This window comes from Gopherus evgoodei, unplaced genomic scaffold, assembly GCF_007399415.2.
Source record: "Gopherus evgoodei ecotype Sinaloan lineage unplaced genomic scaffold, rGopEvg1_v1.p scaffold_38_arrow_ctg1, whole genome shotgun sequence".
Taxonomy (NCBI): Eukaryota; Metazoa; Chordata; order Testudines; family Testudinidae; genus Gopherus; species Gopherus evgoodei.
This window is the reverse complement of record NW_022060059.1, coordinates 4136923-4155551: the sequence shown is the minus strand read 5'-3', so window position 1 is coordinate 4155551 and position 18629 is coordinate 4136923. Positions and strand designations below refer to the sequence as shown.

The window sequence follows — 18629 nt, the reverse complement described above, 5'->3', positions numbered from 1 at the left end:
CCGCCAGCCGCGCCTCCCTGCTGCTTGCAGAGGTGACTTGGAATCCTTCATGGGCTGCACTTGCACTGGCGGGTGACATGGCTCGGCTCGGGCGGCAAATAAGGGCAGGCAGGAGCCAGGCTCTCAAGCGCTGGTGTGGCCCACAGAGCCCCCCACCTCTCCCATGGGGCGCAGGAAGAAGGGAGATGTCACCAGCCTGGGTCTACCGGTTGGGGTATGGTCTCCGCACCTCCCCAGGCCCGCATCATAGGGCTCCCTGCTCTAAGGGGAGAGGCTCCTCTCGCTGCCTCTGCCTCTGCCTTTCCCGCTTGGCCCGCCAGCAGATGTAAGCCGCCACCAGCAGGCCCACTCCAAACATCAGGGTGGCCACCGAGACCGCCTTGGCGATGTCCATCTGCGGCCCATTGATGATGAAGGTGATGCACGTCGCTGCGACGCCGATGACCAGGGAGACGATGCCGAAGGGGAAAATGCACCGGTACCAGGATTTCTCCGTACCCCCCGTGGCCAGAGCCAGCTTATTGAGCGTAGCCGTGGAGTCCGTGGTGGTGGTCAGAGGCAGCGCTGGCTTCCCTCCTTGCAGACAAGTCAGCGAGTTGGACTTGCAGCCCATCATATTGGCAAGCAAAGCAAAGCAGCCAAAACAACGGGAGGGAGGCAGAGCCGGGCGTGGGAGGACCCCGCGCCACCGCTGCTGGGCTGCTTTGTGAATGGAAGGAGAGACGCGGGTCCTACACGCTCTGCCTTTGTCTCGGCTCAGTACTCGCGCCCACCTCCCCGGGCCACAGCAAGCAGCTCGCGGGCCGCCCCTCGCTTTCCGCTGGGAGCTTTGGCTCCGGCTCTTTTGCCCTAACGCTGAGCGGGGATTGGCAGACGAGGGAGGTGAGATCATGCCTGTGGGAGGGAGCCTGTGCAGCCGTTAACTGTTTCAGGGGCTCTGGCTGGGGGGCGGGTTCCCGGAGCCCCAGCTAGGGTGGTTCTAGGGACTCGTCTTGGAGTGAGTTTTCACAGTTCCCATTTGCTTGTACAATGTTAATCGTTTGCCTGGCACTTAGCAAAGGGCAGGACGTCCCACAGGAGCAGGGCTGGTGCAAGGATGTTTCCTGCTCTAGGCGAAACTTCCACCTTGCGCCCTCCCCCTGCAACCTCCACCCTGAGGCCCCCCCCCACAGCAGCTCCCCCACTCCGCCCTGAGGTGCCCCCTTGCTGCAGCTCCCCACCACCTACCCTCCGCCATGAGGCACCCCTCCCACCCCAGCTCACCCCCACTCTGCCTCCACCCTGAGCATGCCATCGCTGCTTCGCTTCTCCCACCTCCCAGGCTAGCGGCGCCTAAGCTGATTGGCGTTGCAAGCCTGGGAGGCAGGAGAAGTGAAGCAGCCACACTGTGATGGGGAGGAGGCGGGGCAGAGGTGAGCTGGAGTTCCCCTGTGTGTCGCCCCCTCCTTACTTGCTGCAAGCGGCCCTCCCCGCGCTCCCCTGCCCCAGCTCCCCCCGCCTAAATGCCGGTGGCGACCGGGGCAGCCGAAGATCTGGCCGCCGCGGTCACTGCCGAAGAAAATGGCGCCCCCCAAATCCTAGCGTCCTAGGCAACCGCCTAGGTCACCTAAATGGTTGCACCGGCCCTGCATACAAGGGAGTGAAATCAGTGCCTATGGCCCTCCAGTGTTCAAGCCTAGCACATGGGATTCCTCCTGCTAGGTGCCACCAGGAGCCTGTTCCACACCACAGCATTTGGGGGTTGACAAGGCCCTCAGTCTTCCCTCTAGGGACTGGTGTTCCCCATCTCCATCCCCCTCCCCCCTGCCCTCTCCTTCCACTATCAACAGCCCTGCACTCCTGAGCTGGGCTAGCAGAAAACAATCTTCTGACACTGCTGCAGTTCCAAGGAGGATTTCAAGCAGGCAAGTCCATATGTTAAGACCAAAAGTAGGAGGCAATGGAAGACTGAACCAGTCCCTAGGGGAGGTTTGTCCATATCACACCACCTCATACAACTCTCAACTGGGAATCCAGAGCTGAGGCACCTGGCGTGTTACAGGTTGTTCTGTGTTTGTACAGCACCTCCCATGAAGGGCTCGTAGCTGGCACTCTGAGTGCTCCCATAATACAAATAAATCAATAATGAAAGATTCAGGTGCCCTGACAGAGCTGTGAGGGGTGGGGCCAGCACTTAGCTTGGGGAGCTGCAGGTCAGGATTCATGTGCCCTGGCAGAGCTGTGAGGGGTGGGGCCAGCACTTAGCTTGGGGAGCTTCAGGTCAGGCTTCAGGTGCCCTGGCAGAGCTGAGTGTGGGGAAATCAGGACTGGAAAAGCAGGGGATTGTCAGTGATAAGAAGTGAGGTGCCCAAGCAGAGCGACATGTTGGGAACTTGCCAAGTGCCTGCCTGCAGTATCTCGGGACCAATGTTCCTAGTCTCCATTTCTCGAGTGCTAAAATTTTAAGTAAAATGCTGTTACTATCAGTTTAAAAAGTACATAAAGGATCTCAGCTCCCCTACAGTGTGAGGGCACTGAGCCGTGCCCTTTCAATGACAATCGCTGTATGTGAGACCTACTAATGCATGAACTGGTGGCAGAACAGCACTGACCCTGCTCAACATGCCTGAGGACCCCCCCGTACTCTGGGAAGGAAAAGTAAAAACAAGGGCTGGAGAAAGAGGTGACATAGAAAAGGGGAGAGGAGAGAGGAGGAGGGCTATGGAGGGGAAGGAAAAGAGAGGGGAAAGTGAGAGAAGAGAAGAAGGAGTAGGAGAGAGGTGGGTCACGGGCAAAACATGGCACAGAAGGAGATGGAGAGACATGAAAGAGTGAAGGGACTTCGTACACAGCTTGGCACTGGACAGCAGCACAGAGGAGAGCCAAGTACAGAGCTCCTTTCCTTAGACTTCTTTGCATTCCTGCCGCGTTTTCAGTGATTCTCCGCTCTCACTAGGGGGTGAAGCCTCAGGGTGGGGAGGGTGGGGGGGTGGGTGTGAGTGGGTCATCTCTGAATAGAGGCCTTGTGCCCTCTCTCACCAACCTTCCCCCTCTGAGGAACAGCGGACAGAGCCGTCCTCATTGGCAGGGTATTTTCCTTTTCTTCTGAATGAAAGGGGCCAGGGCTGGGGTGAGCAGAGAAAAAAACGTTCGTCTCATCTCCATCTGTTTCTCCTAAGCAGCTGCTTTAACTAGATCATCATCTCTGGGGGGGAGGAGCAGAATTAGAGACAGGAGCGAGCTGGAAGATTTTGATCTGAATCCGGATCACAACTTCCCCAAAGTTCAAAGGAGCTCAATCAAACGTCAGAGGGGGAACAGGAGGACAAATACAAGGAGGGAGTGAACAGAACAGTTGGGGGTCTGGGCCGGAGGTGGTGGAAAGTGAGCTGGGCAGAGAAGGGGAGGAGAGCACAGAGGAAGGGGAAGGCAGCTGCTGAACCAGGAGAAGGTACAAAAGGGTGGAGAGCCCTGCCAGAAGAGGAAGGATGTTACAGTGATTAATGCACTAGCCTAGGACTTAAGACCTTGGCTCAGTTACCTGCTCAGCCTCTTCATAGCTGGCAGGCTGAGCAGCTCCTCCAGCCTAGGGCAGGTTTTCTTCCTTGTTCCCTTTGAATGTATTTAACCTCTTCCCTGTCTGACTCCATATAGCACACGTACACACCACCAGAAGGCGATCAACATTGGATCACTATCACCTGCACTAGAGTAAAACCCAACACCCCAGAGATGAAAGGCTGCATAAGCTTATTACCAAGCCACTGATCCATCATGTTCCTAAAACAATGGCCTGGTCTACACTACGCGTTTAAACCGATTTTAGCAGCGTTAAACTGATTTAACGCTGTACTCGTCCACACTACGAGGCCCTTTATATCGATATAAAGGGCTCTTTAAATCGGTTTCTGTACTCCTCTCCAACAAGAGGAGCAGCGCTAAAATTGGTATTACCATATCAGATTAGGGTTAGTGTGGCCGCAAATAGACGGTATTGGCCTCTGGGCGGTATCCCACAGTGCACCACTGTGACCGCTCTGGACAGCAATCTGAACTCGGATGCAGTGACCAGGTAAACAGGAAAAGCCCCGCGAACTTTTGAATTTCATTTCCTGTTTGCCCAGCGTGGAGCTCTGATCAGCACGGGTGGCCATGCAGTCCCAAATCCAAAAAGAGCTCTAGCATGGACCGTATGGGAGATACTGGATCTGATCGCTGAATGGGGAGACAAATCTGTTCTATCAGAGCTCTGTTACAGAAGACAAAATGCCAAAGCGTTTGAAAAAAATCTCCAGGCTACACAGTGCTGCATGACAAGCATAACGGAAAGCCAAAGAATCAAATGGATGCTCATGGAGGGAGGGAGTGGGTACTGAGGACTCCAGCTATCCCACAGTCCACAGCAGTCTCCGAAAAATATTTGCATTCTTGGCTGAGCTCCCAATGCCTGTAGGTTCAAACACATTGTCCGGCGTGGTTCAGGGAATAGCTCGACAATTTACTCCCTCCGCCCCCACGTGAAAGAAAAGGGAAAGAAATCGTTTCTTGACTTCTTTCAATGTCACCCTATGTCTACTGAATGCTGCTAGTAGATGCGATGCTGTGGCAGTGAAGAGCAGTATCTGCTCCTCTCCCCTCCCTGGTGGCAGATGGTGCAGTAGGACTGCTAGCTGTCCTTGTCATGAGCCTGTGAGTGCTCCTGGCTGGCCTCAGGTGAGGCTGGCTGGGGGCACCTGGGTAAAAATAGGAATGATTCCCGGTCATTCCCAGTAGATGGTACAGAATGGCTGGTAACCATCCTTATCATAACAACCGGGGGCTGAGCTCCATCAGCCCCCTCCCTTTCCTGTGTAAAGAAAAGAGTCTGTACTGCCTGGACTATCATAGCAGCGGGATGCTGGGCTCCTCTCCCCCACACCGCTTAATGTCCTGCCTGGACTGTCATAGCACCAGGAGGCTGCCTCCCCCTCATTTTATCTCACTAACAAGTCACTGTTTCTTATTCCTGCATTCTTTATAACTTCATGACACAAATGGGGGGACACTGCCATGGTAGCCCAGGAAGGTTGGGGGAGGAGGGAAGCAATAGGTGGAGTTGTTGCAGGGGCATCCCCCGTGAATGGCATGTAGCTCATCATTTCTGTGGGATCTGACACAGAGCAGCTGTGCTCTCTGATACTCTGGTTCTCTACTACACTTGCCCCATATTCTATGCAGTACTGACTCTATTTTTAGAAACCATAAAGGAGGGATTGACTTGAGGAGTCATGCCCAGTTTTGCTTTTGCACCCCCGGCTGACCTTAGCCAGGCACCCATGATAGCAGCAGACAGTACAGAATGACAGATAACCGTCATCTTACTGCCAATTTACAATAGCAGCAGACGGTACAGAAAGACTGATAACTGTCTCTACTATCATGCAAAAGCAAACGAATAGTGCTATGTAACGCTGCAGTAACACTCTGTTAGCAGCATCCAGTACACATACGGAGACAGTAAAAAAAAAGCTGAACGGGCTCCATGGTTGCCGTGCTATGGCATCTGCCAGGGCAATCCAGGGAAAAAGGGCGCGAAATGATTGTCTGCTGTTGTTTTCCCGGAGGAAGGAATGAGTGACGACATTTATCCAGAACCACCCTCGACAATGATTTTTACCCCATCAGGCAATGGGATCTCAACCCAGAATTCCAAGGGGCGGGGGAGACTGTGGGAACTATGGGATAGCTACAGAATAGCTACCCACAGTGCAACGCTCCAAAAATCGATGCTAGCCTCGGACCATTGATGCACACAGCCGAATTAATGTGCTTAGTGTGGCCGCGTGCACTCGACTTTATACAACCTGTTTTACAAAACCGGTTTATGTAAAATTGGAATAATCCCGTAGTGTAGATGTACCCAATACAATGGAGCAGGGAGACTAACCAGGAAAAATGAACTTCCTCACCGAAGGGGACAAGGAAACGATAGACTGGAACTAGGGGAACTAGGGTGCCTGACCACCCAGTTAGTGTGTTTGGAACCAGGATCTTATTTGTATTTTTATTTGCTATGTTCTCAGGTAGATCGTGCTAATGGGGCACTGGGTTAGTCTGTGTTTTCCCGGGAGAGAAGCAGAAAGAGACGATAGAGAAGAGAGAGCTGCATGTGAATGGGAAGGCTGGGCCATGTCGGAGTGCTCCCTTCCCTGCCTTCCTTCCCAAACACAGACACACAACATCAAACAACTCCACTGGCTTCCTATTCATTTCTGGACCCTTCAGCCTGCTGTGACTTCCCCAAGCCAAATCACAAACCAACTCCATGAGCAAGAGAGAGGAAAGGCAGCTTAAAGCTGAGCACAGCTCTGTTGGCCTGGGGAATCTTGGCCGAGGTCACTAGTGTCAAGAGAGATGTGGAGATACTGTAATATTTTGGAGACCTTCTGACCAGATCCCTGAGCAGGATATTGGAACAATCAAAAAGGCAGCTGCCTCTTCTGAGAATCCATCCTAGTTTTTGCAGTGAGTGCTGGGCATCCAGGGGCAGGACTCCAGAGACCTGATTCTCCACTGACCTGCACCGTCATCATTTCTAGCTGTGTAAAATGAGTAGAAAACCCTCTCAGATCTCAATGGTGATGACGAACACTTACTTTACACAGGTGTAAATGACTCCGCAAGACACTAGTCAGCAGAGAATCAGGCTGCTAGTTCTGTATTCCATTGTTGAGCCTCTGTGCTTTCATTTAAGGTAGTCCCAGTAACTGAGATCAGAATGGTATTCATGTTTAATTGCAAGACAGATCTTTATGTCTGGGAAAACGATTGTTAAAAGCTCAGAAAGGCCCTATTCCCCTATTGTTTGTACCTGCAATTCCACAACTTTGTAACAAGCAAGGCTAATAAAATCTGCATTCTGTCTTCCTCTACAGTATTACAGAGGGCTCGTTATACTCCCTCAGATCAAACAAGGTATTGGAAGAATTTACTCCTAGATGAATATCTTTGAATGACTCATCAGGGGACAGGGTGGATGTTGAGCTAGACCTGGATGAATATTACCAGTCACAAAAAGGAGCTCACCTCATGTTCACATGCTGAAATTCAATATAAAATCATCCCATGGGTCTGTCTAACTCCAGTAGGCTTGTGCGGTGAACTCTGGCACTTCAACTTTGGTATGACTCCAAAATTAAATCATATTGGAACAATTCATACAGGAAGACAGATCACATATACTGGGTGCTAGTCCCTCCGGGAATGCAGAAGATGATTTTGGGTTAATTCTGTTGGTTGTCCAGTAAAGAAAAAGACAGCAAAACAGACAAGTCAATGCACTTTTATGATAGGTGGGACTGGTAGCACTGGCTGTAATTAAAGCTGCCTGACACATCCCATTATAATAGCTTTTTTAGTTGCTTATAAGTTTGCCAAACTTCAGCCGTTTGAGCTGAAATTTTCCATGCCAGGTATCTGCCTTACACTGAAATTTTCTGGAAAGTTTTAGCCAAGCTGATTCAGCCATTTCTGAGTCTGGGGCTAGGGAAAAATACATTGTTTGTCCATGTTAACAAATACTGTCAGTGTTTTCATTGAACAGCTCAGTGTCCCCATACTTTGGAGCAGGGACTGGAAATTTGGCAGAGGGTTGGCCTTTGTGTCAGGGATGTGCCTTACACCATCCCCATGAAAATCTGGGGATGGTGTATGGAGCTATCTCCACAAAGCATGTTTCATACAACTGCTCCAGGCCGGGGCGCAGTCATTAACTGAGCAGTAACCATCCACTGAACAAGACAGGAGTTCTGTGCAAAAACTAGTATGTGATCATGTAACTAAAGAGTGTATCACAATGCATAAGCACAAAGCAGGGGGTGGAGGGGCAGTGCAAATTAAGATTGCACAAGCAAGCTTAATTTGGGAATTCCCTAACTACTGAGTGCTTGACTTTGCAATAGTAATAATGTTCTTTCAACATAGTTGTGTGTGTGTAACCCAGGGGTTGGCACCCTTCGGCATGCGGCTCTCCAGGGTAAGTACTCTGGCAGCCTGGGCCGGTTTCTCTACTTGCTGCATCCACAGGTTCGGTCGATCACAGCTCCCACTGGCCATGGTTCACCGTCCCAGGCCAATGGGGGTGGCGGGAAGTGGCGGCCAGCATATCCCTCGGCCTGTGCCGCTTCCTGCCATCCTGCATTGGCCTGGAGCAGCGAACCACGGCCAGTGGGAGCTGCAATCAGCCAAACCTGTGGACGCGGCAGGTAAACAAACTGGATGGGCCCACCAGGGTGCTTACCCTGGCGAGCCATGTGCTAAAGGTGGCCAACCCCTGGTGTAATCTATAGGTACTTAGTATTTATATATTATTTTTCATTGGTAGAGCTGAAAGCATTTTGCCAAAGAGGGTAAACATCATTATTCGCATTTTACAGACATGAGAAGTGAGCTGCAGAGAGGGAACGTGACTTGTCCATGGCCAAGGAGCAAATCAGGGACAGAGCCAGGACTAGAATCCAATCCTGGCCCCATGTCAATGCTAGTTTTGTTATGGACTTCAGCTGAGCCAAGATTTCAACTCAGCTCTTTTGACTTCCAGTCCAAGGCTCTATCCTTTGACTTATGCTACCTCTCACGGAGGGCTCTCCCCTTTAGTGTCAGAGGCTGCTGGATGCAACTCTCATGGCCAGCTGCCTTCTTCTAAGAAGAGACCATAGTTAGACAATCTCTATACACGACGGGTGTCTAATGCACCCATCACTGTAGCACCTAGGCACCACATCTTGTATTTCCCTCTGTATATCTGATCCCTATTTTGGTAAATAAGCAACTCACCTCAATATGAGAAAGCAGGACATAAAACAGGCACATGCCAGGCAAGGGGAGATGCAGTCATTGGTCAGAGTGATGCCAGGAATAAGTGATTTAGGGCCCATCTCCATCAGTGTCCACCTGGGTGAATGGTTATAGCTGGCTGTGCCCCAAAGCAGTTAAGTGGGATAGGACCGTCAGTGGTCCCAGATCACACCAATCTAAGATTCCTGCACAGTTAGGAGATGTGATTAAGATCCTGCTAAACTACAGAATGGAACCAGCCTTTAACAGTCAGCAGAGAGACAATTATCTTGTTACTGGGTCTCCTGGTATAGCTTGACTTGTAGCATAATTGAGACCTTCCAGTTTTCCCCACTATTATTCTAACATGCAGTGATCTTAGCAATGAATCTCCCGTGAAAGCAGTGGGATTTGCACTCATCCCTCCAACCCCCATGTGGAAAGGTCTGTGCTGTCGAAGTAGCTGTATTTTATATGGTCTGTTTTCTTTCAGTAGCATTTTATATGCTTTTTAAAAACGTACTTGAGCTCCCTGTGGACTAGCTCCAGCCTACATAGATCACATCTCTCTGCTCTGTCCTCAGCCAGCCTGTCTTTACAGTGCCCCTTCTCCATATCTGAGGCAAGAGCCTTCTCCTTTGTCACTGCTGTCACCAGGAACAGCCTGCCTGTATCGCTGTCTGCCTGTCTCCATTCCCCATCATCTTTGAATTACTTGAGTTTAGAGATATTAGTCATTTTCACTGATAGCTTAGCATGCAAAGAGTGAAGCAGAGACATAATACAGCAGGTATCAGAGATACACAATGGATCAAATTCTGCTCTGTTCCAGGCTGTGCCGCTCCTGCAGTCAATGGGGGGATATGGGCTGTACCTGAGAGCAGAATTTGCCACTGTATGGTGTCAGGCTTCATACTGTTTTCCAATCCAAGAAATCAGGGGTCTTGCAACCCCTCTAAACTAAACCACCACACATACTAATGTGAAGCGTTGTCAACTCTTGCAACTTGATCATGAGTCTCAGGACATGGGATTTTTTTAAGGCCCCTGCTCGTGGATTCAGGTGGCGAAGTTGGAATCTCAGTTTTCCGTCTTTTTTAAAGTACATTTCTAGCCCTCAGAATTGCAGAAGAAAGCTTAAAAACATGCTCCAAGTGTTTCTAAAGACTCAGAAACCAGGAGACAAATAAAATGAGCCCAACAGTTATTTTTTTTAATCTCTCTTTTTTATCCAATCTTCTGATTTTCTGAGGCCTGACTCATGCCTTTTGAATACTCAGAGTTGGCAGTACTGATGTGATCAGGTGGTTTTATTGTAGCAACCTCATAAACATCCTGTTGTGGCATAAGAGGCCACCAGCTACTTCATTAACAGCTGTGAAAATTAGAGGAGAGTTTTAAAAAAAATCTGCTGTATATAGCTCCCTCCCATGGCACTTTTTCAAGAGAGGACAGGGTAACCTCAGTGGCCTGGGCGATATTTCCTCTCTTGTGGGGATTGTGTCTCAGAGGATTTGACAGGTAATGGGATACAGAGCTTTCTCCTCCAGGGCCATGTTGGTTCGAGCCCTGGCTGACAGTGACCAGGAGTTGCTAGATGACAGCTGTTGGTGGTCACAGTGAAATGAGTTGATTGTTATCAATCCAGTTTCTAGTGGGCGGGTATCGACATCACACATGAAACTTACAGGCCATCTCTGCAGAGAGACAAAGGAGTGTCTGGACCTGAAGAATGACTTACCCCCTCACTCCCCAGAGAGGCAGTTCCTCCAGTTCAGTGTCGAGTCACATTGATGAGGCAATGTGGGGAGAAGTTTGTACTACCCATGCCCAAAATGTAACTGCTCTGTGAATAAACACAGAACTTCCGCCTCTGAGCCTGCAAGTGTGGCATCTTCCACTGGCAGCACATACTTCATGAAACTCCACTCCCTCTCTCACTCTGCAACCCTTGGCTGCCTGTGAGCTATCACTGAGCACACAATGGCTGCTATATTTGCTTATCCCTGTCCCAATTGCTCACTGCTGTTCCAATTTAGGAATCTCTGATGCTCTGCTCAAGTCATGGATTCCAGTGCCATAGCAAGCAAACCCCTCATGGTGGTGATTTCTCCTTCTAAGAATGAAGCCTCCTTCAGCTAACTCTGTAGAGAGGCACCGTGCTAGGAACAGACCTGCTAAAACCATCAATATCCCTGACGCTACAAAGGGAAAAAATCCCAGTCTTAATTTGATCCGTTCAAGCTGGAGGAAGGGAAATCATAAGAGTTATATTTCCTTGGACAAAACCCAAGCTGGAAAAGCGTGGGGCTCACTGCAGGGACAATGCATTGATAGATGAGCTGGGCTGTTCTTAACAGGTATTCACGTTAAGCCAGTTCAGCCCCTGTGTTTTAACAGCACAAAGGAAAATGCTCTCAAATTAATAATACTTCTAAGAGAAGGGAGCTGGATTCTGTAGTGATTCTTATCTACAGGGCTGCCCCAGCATTGTTGAGAATATCTGGTAATCCCAACGAGTGTTAAGCAGCCTGATCCCTTTCTCTCTATGGACCTGATCCAAGACCCACTGAAATCAATGGGAGTCTTGACTTCAGTGGGTTTTCATTGGGTCCTATGATAGGAAACACATGAGGCAGGCCATGAGAGAGCTGGCAGCAATACAGAGCTAAATCCCTACCTCCTGCACTTTCCCTCTTCACCACAACTATTCACTGCCACAATCCCGACTTGATTTAACTTCTGAATTTAATTTTGGGAAATGGAAAAGAGGAAAAATCTGTGAGTTATGTTTCAGCAGCAGCAGCCAGCTGTGCTCCCCCACCCCCACTTCCCATCACTGTCATCCACACCCTCAAGTCACTTGCCCATTCTGCTTCCAGAGCACCACAGCACCACTTGGGGAGAGCACCCCCTGCTGGCACCAAAAAGACATTTGTTTTCAGCACAGTTCGGTGCATAGCACACCATTTTCTCAGCTGATGAGGTCCCTAGCATCAGGGACAGGTTTCTGTATTCCACATTCCCAGGGACTCCTTTGCTGCCAGCACATCTCTATCCAAAACAGACAGAGAGCCTCCTTCCTGAGATCAGGGAGACATTTCCATTCTTCACACTCAGTTCTGGAGACTCTGCCACTCTGTTAGCAGAGCTTCTCTGCACACAGGTGCTGGAGGCACCTCCTATGGCTGCCACTATGTGTTGCGATTCAAACTAGTCAGGGAAATTCTTGCAGGGCTTAAGGATTGTTGAGTGGGCTCTGGAACAGCCCCTGCTCTTACAAAAATAATTTTATATAATCCCAAGGACGAGGGTAGGGGGAAAGAGAGCTAGCGAGGTTGACAGAACCACAGCTCAGCTAACTGGAAGGTAGATTCACCCCTTGGCACCAACAGATGAGTCCCAAAATTGCCCTAACTCCTAAAGACAAGAGGCTAAAGCTCTAATGGTTTGAGATCAAAAGGTTCAGGTCCCTCTGTGTGTGACTAGGGATCTGCTAACACTCCTAGGTTTGTCTAAATATCCCTAATGAGGCCAAAGACATGACCTCTTCATCCCTGAGTGAAAGTTCCCAGAACCATAAAGAGTATGTGAGTGACATAAAATTGTATTGGGGTTGAAGACATTGTGAGCAACCGAGCTAGCTGACATGATGCTGACAAATCATGTTTAAAACCAAGCCAGCTAACTAATTATACCCTAGTCTTAGCAGGAGCACGATGTGATGCAGTAGGGACTGTCTGTGTGGGTAGTGGGAGAGCAGGGGAGGAGTTTAAGGGATGGACGATTCCAGGGCCTGTAACCTGAGCTAGGTAAGGGAGGGGAAAGGTCAACACCTTTGCCTGGGAAGGGGACAAAAGAAAGGGAGTGGCAGGAGGGAAGCAGTTTGAGTTTGGGCTTGGGGCTGTGTGGGCGGAATTCAGGGGATCCTAGCTAGGATCCAAGCACCCTGAAAGCCCAGAAGGACTCGGTGGAGGGGTCCTGACTGTGCATGCAAGCTCTGCTGTAACCTGTGTTCCTGTTGTCCAATAAACCTTCTGTTTTACTGGCTGGCTAAGAGTCACTGTGGGTCCCAGGAAGAGGGGTGCAGGACTGGACTCCCCCACACTCCATGACAACTGGTGGCAGTGGTGGGATATACTGCACCCCGTGGACGGCGCTTCCTGCAGTAAGTGACTGGGGAGCAGTAAAACGAAGGGGTGATTAACCTCTGGGAGTGTGTGCCCAGTGAGAAGGACTTTGCAGTAACAGGGTCCCCCGGGGGATTGCAGCGAGCGGTCCCAGGGGCGGAGGAGTCTGCAGCTCGACCCTGGCAGAGAGGTGGTGACCTCACGAAGGGCTGGTGCACTAGGGGTCCCCCTGGAAACCTTGGGGAGCGGCGAGCACCCCGGCCTGTGAGTGCCCAGCAGGAAGATGTATGCCAAGCGGCGCAAGTGCGACCTGCTGGAGCTATGCAAGCAGAGGGGGTTGCGCCCGGGGAGACACACCAAGGACCAGCTGATTGCCCAGCTGGAGCAGGGAGACCGCATGAATGAACAGAGCCCTGTCTCTGAGGGAAGCAGCCAGGCAGATGCAGCGCAGGCACCAGTGTCTGTCCCCGCTGGGAGTGGTCAGCCGGCGGACGAGGGCTTCCCGAGACCCCCCCTTCCTAGGCCTAGGGGAAGGGCGGGGAGGAGCCCAGTGTATACCGAGGGCACCGTGACACCCCTGCCCAGCAGGGGATCCTCCCGGCGACACTCAGCATCCGTGGAGCGAAGGCGGCTGGAATATGAAAGGGAGCTGAGATGGGAGGAGCTCGAGTTAAAGAGGCAAGAGCTGGAGGAGAAGGCGAAACAGCGTAAACATGAGGAGAACCAGTGTAAACATGAGCGGGAGGAGAAGGAGAAACAGCGTAAACATGAGCTGGACCTGGCCCAGCTGAGGAGCAGTGAGGCCCCGGCTGCGGTGAGTGAGGGGGGACCCAAGCCTACAAAGAGCTTTGATAAGCACTTGCTGCCCCGACGTAAGGAGGGGGAGGACATAGATACCTTCCTGACGGCCTTTGAGAATGCCTGCGAGCTGCACAGGGTTGACCCTGCAGACAGGATCGCAGTTCTCACCCCCTTACTGGACTCCACAGCTGTGGAGGTGTACAGCCGACTGAAAGGGGCGGAGGCAGGGGACTACGAACTGTTCAAACAGGCCCTGCTCCGCGAGTTTGGGCTGACTCCTGAGATGTACCGGAAAAAGTTCCGGAGCCAGCGTAAAACCCGTGAGGTCACATACCTACAACTGGTCAACCGGGCACAGGGGTATGCCCGCAAGTGGACAGCTGGGGCCCAAACAAAAGAGGACCTGCTTGATCTATTCATACTGGAGCACCTGTACGAGCAGTGCCCGTCCGACCTGAGGCTGTGGTTGATGGACCAGAAGCCGCAGAACCCGCAGCATGCAGGCCAGCTGGCCGACCAATTTGTGGACAGTGGGGCAGGGGATGGCAGGGAGGAGTCTCGAAGGAGCAGGCCTGCCTCAACGCAGAGAGAGAGTCGTCATGGGACCTCCCAAAGGGGGCCTAGGGAGAACCCCCCCAAAAGGGGAACATCCAGTGTCAGGTCCCTCCGACCCAGTCAAGGGGATCCATGAGATATGGGCTGCTATCGCTGTGGCCAACGAGGTCACATACGGGCCCAGTGCCCCAAGCTCAGGGACAGACCAAGCAGACCCAACCCGCGGAGGGTGGACTGGGTAAAAACCCAATCGGAGGAGGGGCTACATTCCCAGGAAAGGGGGGTGCTGCATCTATACCGACAGCTGTTTTCCAACCAGCCTGGACGCACTAATTTGACTGTCCACCGGTTGGAGACTGGGTCACATCCCCCTATAAGATGCTCCCCTTTTCGGGTCACCGGTAAAACTGCCCAGGATCTTGAAAGAGAGGTCAGGGACATGCTGGCTTTGGGAGTGATCCAGCCGTCTTCCAGCCCTTGGGCCTCGCCAGTGATGCTGGTCCCCAAGAAGGATGGGTCAATCCGGTTCTGTGTGGACTATCGAAAGCTCAATGCCATCACCGTATCTGATGCCTAACCTATGCCCAGGCCTGACGAGCTCCTAGACAAGCTGGGAGGTGCTCGGTACCTCACCACTATGGATCTTACCAAAGGCTACTGGCAAGTGCCGCTGGACGCAGATGCCAGGCTGAAATCGGCCTTTATCACCCCTCTGGGGCTCTACGAGTTTCTGACCCTGCCCTTCGGCCTCAAGGGAGCGCTGGCCACCTTCCAGCGCCTGGTGGATCAGCTACTGCGGGGGATGGAGTTTTGCCGTGGCGTATATTGACGACATCTGCGTCTTCAGCCAGACCTGGGAGGACCACATGTTCCAGGTTAAACAAGTCCTGGACCGACTCCGAAAGGCTGGGTTAACAGTAAAGGCTGAGAAGTGCAAGGTGGGGATGGCTGAAGTATCTTACCTGGGCCATCGGGTGGGGAGCGGCTGCCTGAAGCCGGAACCAGCCAAGGTGGAGGTGATCAGAGACTGGCCTGCTCCCCAAACCAAAAAGCAGGTCCAGGCCTTTACTGGGATGGCGGGGTACTATCGAAGGTTCGTGCCCCACTTTAGTGCCATAGCCGCCCCCATCACTGAACTGTGCAAAAAGGGGAAGCCAGACAAGGTGATCTGGATTGAGCAGTGCCAGGAGGCTTTCCGGGCGCTGAAGGAGGCTCTGGTTAGTGGCCCAGTTCTGGCAAACCCAGATTTTGACAAACCCTTTATGGTGTTCACCGATGCCTCAGACATGGGACTGGGGGCAGTGTTAATGCAGGAGGATGAAAATGGGGAGAGACACCCCATCGTGTACCTGAGTAAGAAGCTGCTGCCCCAGGAACAAAGCTACGCGGCCATCGAGAAGGAATGCCTGGCCATGGTGTGGGCCCTTAAGAAGCTAGAGCCATATCTCTTTGGGCGACACTTCACCGTGTACACCGACCACTCTCCCCTGACCTGGCTGCACCAGATGAAAGGAGCCAACGCCAAGCTCCTGAGGTGGAGCCTGCTCCTGCAGGACTATGACATGGACGTGGTTCATGTGAAGGGAAGTGCCGACCTGACAGCGGATGCGTTGTTCCGGAGAGGGGGCCCTGAACTTCCCCAGGTCACTGGGCAGAGTGACCCTGCTCAGTTCAGTCTCGAAGGGGGGAGAGATGTGATGCAGTAGGGACTGTCTGTGTGGGTAGTGGGAGAGCAGGGGAGGACTTTAAGGGATGGATGATGCCAGGGCCTGTAACCTGAGCTAGGTAAGGGAGGGGAAAGGTCAACACCTTTGCCTGGGAAGGGGACAAAAGAAAGGGAGTGGCAGGAGGGAAGCAGTTTGAGTTTGGGCTTGGGGCTGTGTGGGCGGAATTCAGGGGATCCTAGCTAGGATCCAAGCACCCTGAAAGCCCAGAAGGACTCGGTGGAGGGGTCCTGACTGTGCATGCAAGCTCTGCTGTAACCTGTGTTCCTGTTGTCCAATAAACCTCTGTGTTACTGGCTGGCTGAGAGTCACGTCTGACAGCAAAGTGGGGGTGCAGAACCCGGTGGCTTCCCCAGGACCCCGCTGGGGTAGACTCGCTGTGGGAAGCACACGGAGGGGCAGAGGATGCTGAAGGCTCCAAGGAGAGACCCAGGAGGTGAAGCTCTGTGAGCTTCTTGCCCTGAACAAGTCTGCTCCAAGGGAGAGGAGGCTCCCCAGAGTCCTGACTGGCTTGGTGGGGAGCAGTTCCAGAGCATCGCCCGGTGACTCCGTGACAACTGGTGTGGGTCCCAGGAAGAGGGGTGCAGGACCGGACTCCCCCACACTCCGTGACACACACTTCATGGTTTTTGTATGGAATCCCTTCCTACTTGAACTGGAATGCACCTTTCAAGTTGCCCCTGCTCCCTTGGGTCTATCAAAGGGAAATAATTACTTTCTTTCCCCCTTTTAGTACTTCTAAATCTGTTCCTAGGATCAGCCAGGAATGAGAGAAACACACACTCCTCCTACTCAAATAATACTGGTAATAGTTCATGTGTCTATAACACCTTTCATCCAAGGATCTCAAAGTACTTTACAAACAATTAATTAAGCCTCATGACACACCAATGAGGTAGCAGGAAATAAATAAACTGTGTATTCTTAATTTTACAGGTAGGAAAAGCAAGGCCCAGAGAGGTTAAAGGACTTAAGGTCAGACAATGGGTCAGTGGAGAAACTGGGGCCAGAATGCAGGTCTCCTAATTCTCAGTGCTGGGCTCCAAGGTCAACCATCAGGCTCCAAAAGCAGCACCAATATTGCATGAATAGATGTCAAAAACCAAGCCTCTGCCTCACATAAAATAATGAGTGAAACTCCTCGAAGCTGGATGAAAGTGTACATTGGTTTGGTTGTCATCCAGACTTATTTTTCTGGAATGATCCCACAACTGATAAGCTAGGATCTGTCAATGTGCAGAAAGCCTAAATAACTCCAGGGGGGCTTTTGGGGACACCAGGCATTGTGAAGCTCTGGAGGGACACCATGCTGCTGCACTGCAAAGTTGTGACTTTGCAAACCAGAGTTTTCAGTTTGCATCTTGATGCCATTGTTAGGATATAGATATTCAGGCCTGTCTGCAAAGGCCTATACTTTAAGAATTTAGGTGTATTCTTATCACTTAGCTAGTTATAGAGGTATAAAAGAAAGAATCAAAAATCACTGTCTGTCTGTGTAATGGCCCTCTCTTACTGTGACAGTTTGAGGCCTGGTTCTTCAGCTACGCAGCAGATGCCAGCCATAAACTGGGAAATGTATGGTCACATCCTCACATTCCAAAATAGTCACATTGAAATAAGGTGCTATTGGGTTGTTAGGAATACAATCCTGTCCTGATATTCCTATCACCTCCGGAGAAAGGGAAGAGCCTAAAAGATGTAAAAGGAAACTTAGTTTGATAGCATCCTGTCTGGCAAGAACTCACTTATCAATAGCTGGATTGTGAAATCCTCATTTCTGTATTGTTCTATCACTGTAGTCTCCACTTCCCTATTCTTTGTCTGTATAATTTGTCTGGTTCTGTGATTGTTTCTGTCTACTGTATAATTAATTTTGTTGTGTGTAAACCAATTAAGGTGGTAGGATATAACTGGTTAAATAACCACGTTACAATATGTTGGGACTGGTTAGTTACATTTCAGTAAAATGATTGGTTAAGGAATAGCTAAGCAGAACTCAAGTTTTACTATATAGTCTGTAGGGACTAATCCTCCCTACTCTGGTCGGGTGCGGCGCTGGACCGGGGTTGTGTCCGGGCTCTTCACGTAGAGCCGCCGCCTCCTCGCTGCCTCCTTGCTTCTCCCCGGGCCGGTCTCTCTGCTGCCGCCGTCCGGGAGAGGAGGCGAGCGGCTCGGGCCGCGGCCCCCGCTCCTCGCTCCCTCTCATGCGCTCGGACGCCGGGCGCTGCTGGGGCCCCGGCCGGGCAGCGCGGGGAGCCCAGGCGGCTGGGCTCAGCGCCGCTCCTGCGCTGATCTCGGGTAGGTGTGGGTCCCTGCGCAAGGCGCTCCGCGGGCAGAGGTGGGCGGCAGCTGTCACAGGTGGGTGTCCGTTGCCTCCTCAGCTGGAGTCCTGTGGCTGTGGCTGGGGGGGCTGGTCCGAGCCGCTTGTTCTCTGTGTTCCACACGGAGCGATTGGTTCAGGAGAGGAGAGGGGAGGAGGCTGTAGATCCTTCTTTGTATGGTCGGGGATTGCGTTGTTGCGGTTGGCCAATCGCGTGATTAGAGGCATGGTAAGCGCGTGATTTTTCTTCTTGTCCAATTAGATTGCTAGCATGTATGATGTTAGCCCACATGATTGGTTCTTATG

At 51.6% G+C, this 18629-nt stretch overlaps 1 long non-coding RNA gene across 1 annotated transcript in view; it reads left to right on the top strand.

Moving 5' to 3' along the window:
• The window catches only part of LOC115642184, a 28278-nt gene extending 10153 nt beyond the window's left edge, over window positions 1-18125 (top strand). Inside the window, exon 4 of the long non-coding RNA XR_003998178.1 lies at window positions 18018-18125. This is a non-coding gene — a long non-coding RNA (uncharacterized LOC115642184). The remainder of the gene's footprint in view (window positions 1-18017) is intronic.
• Window positions 18126-18629: the final 504 nt, after the last annotated feature.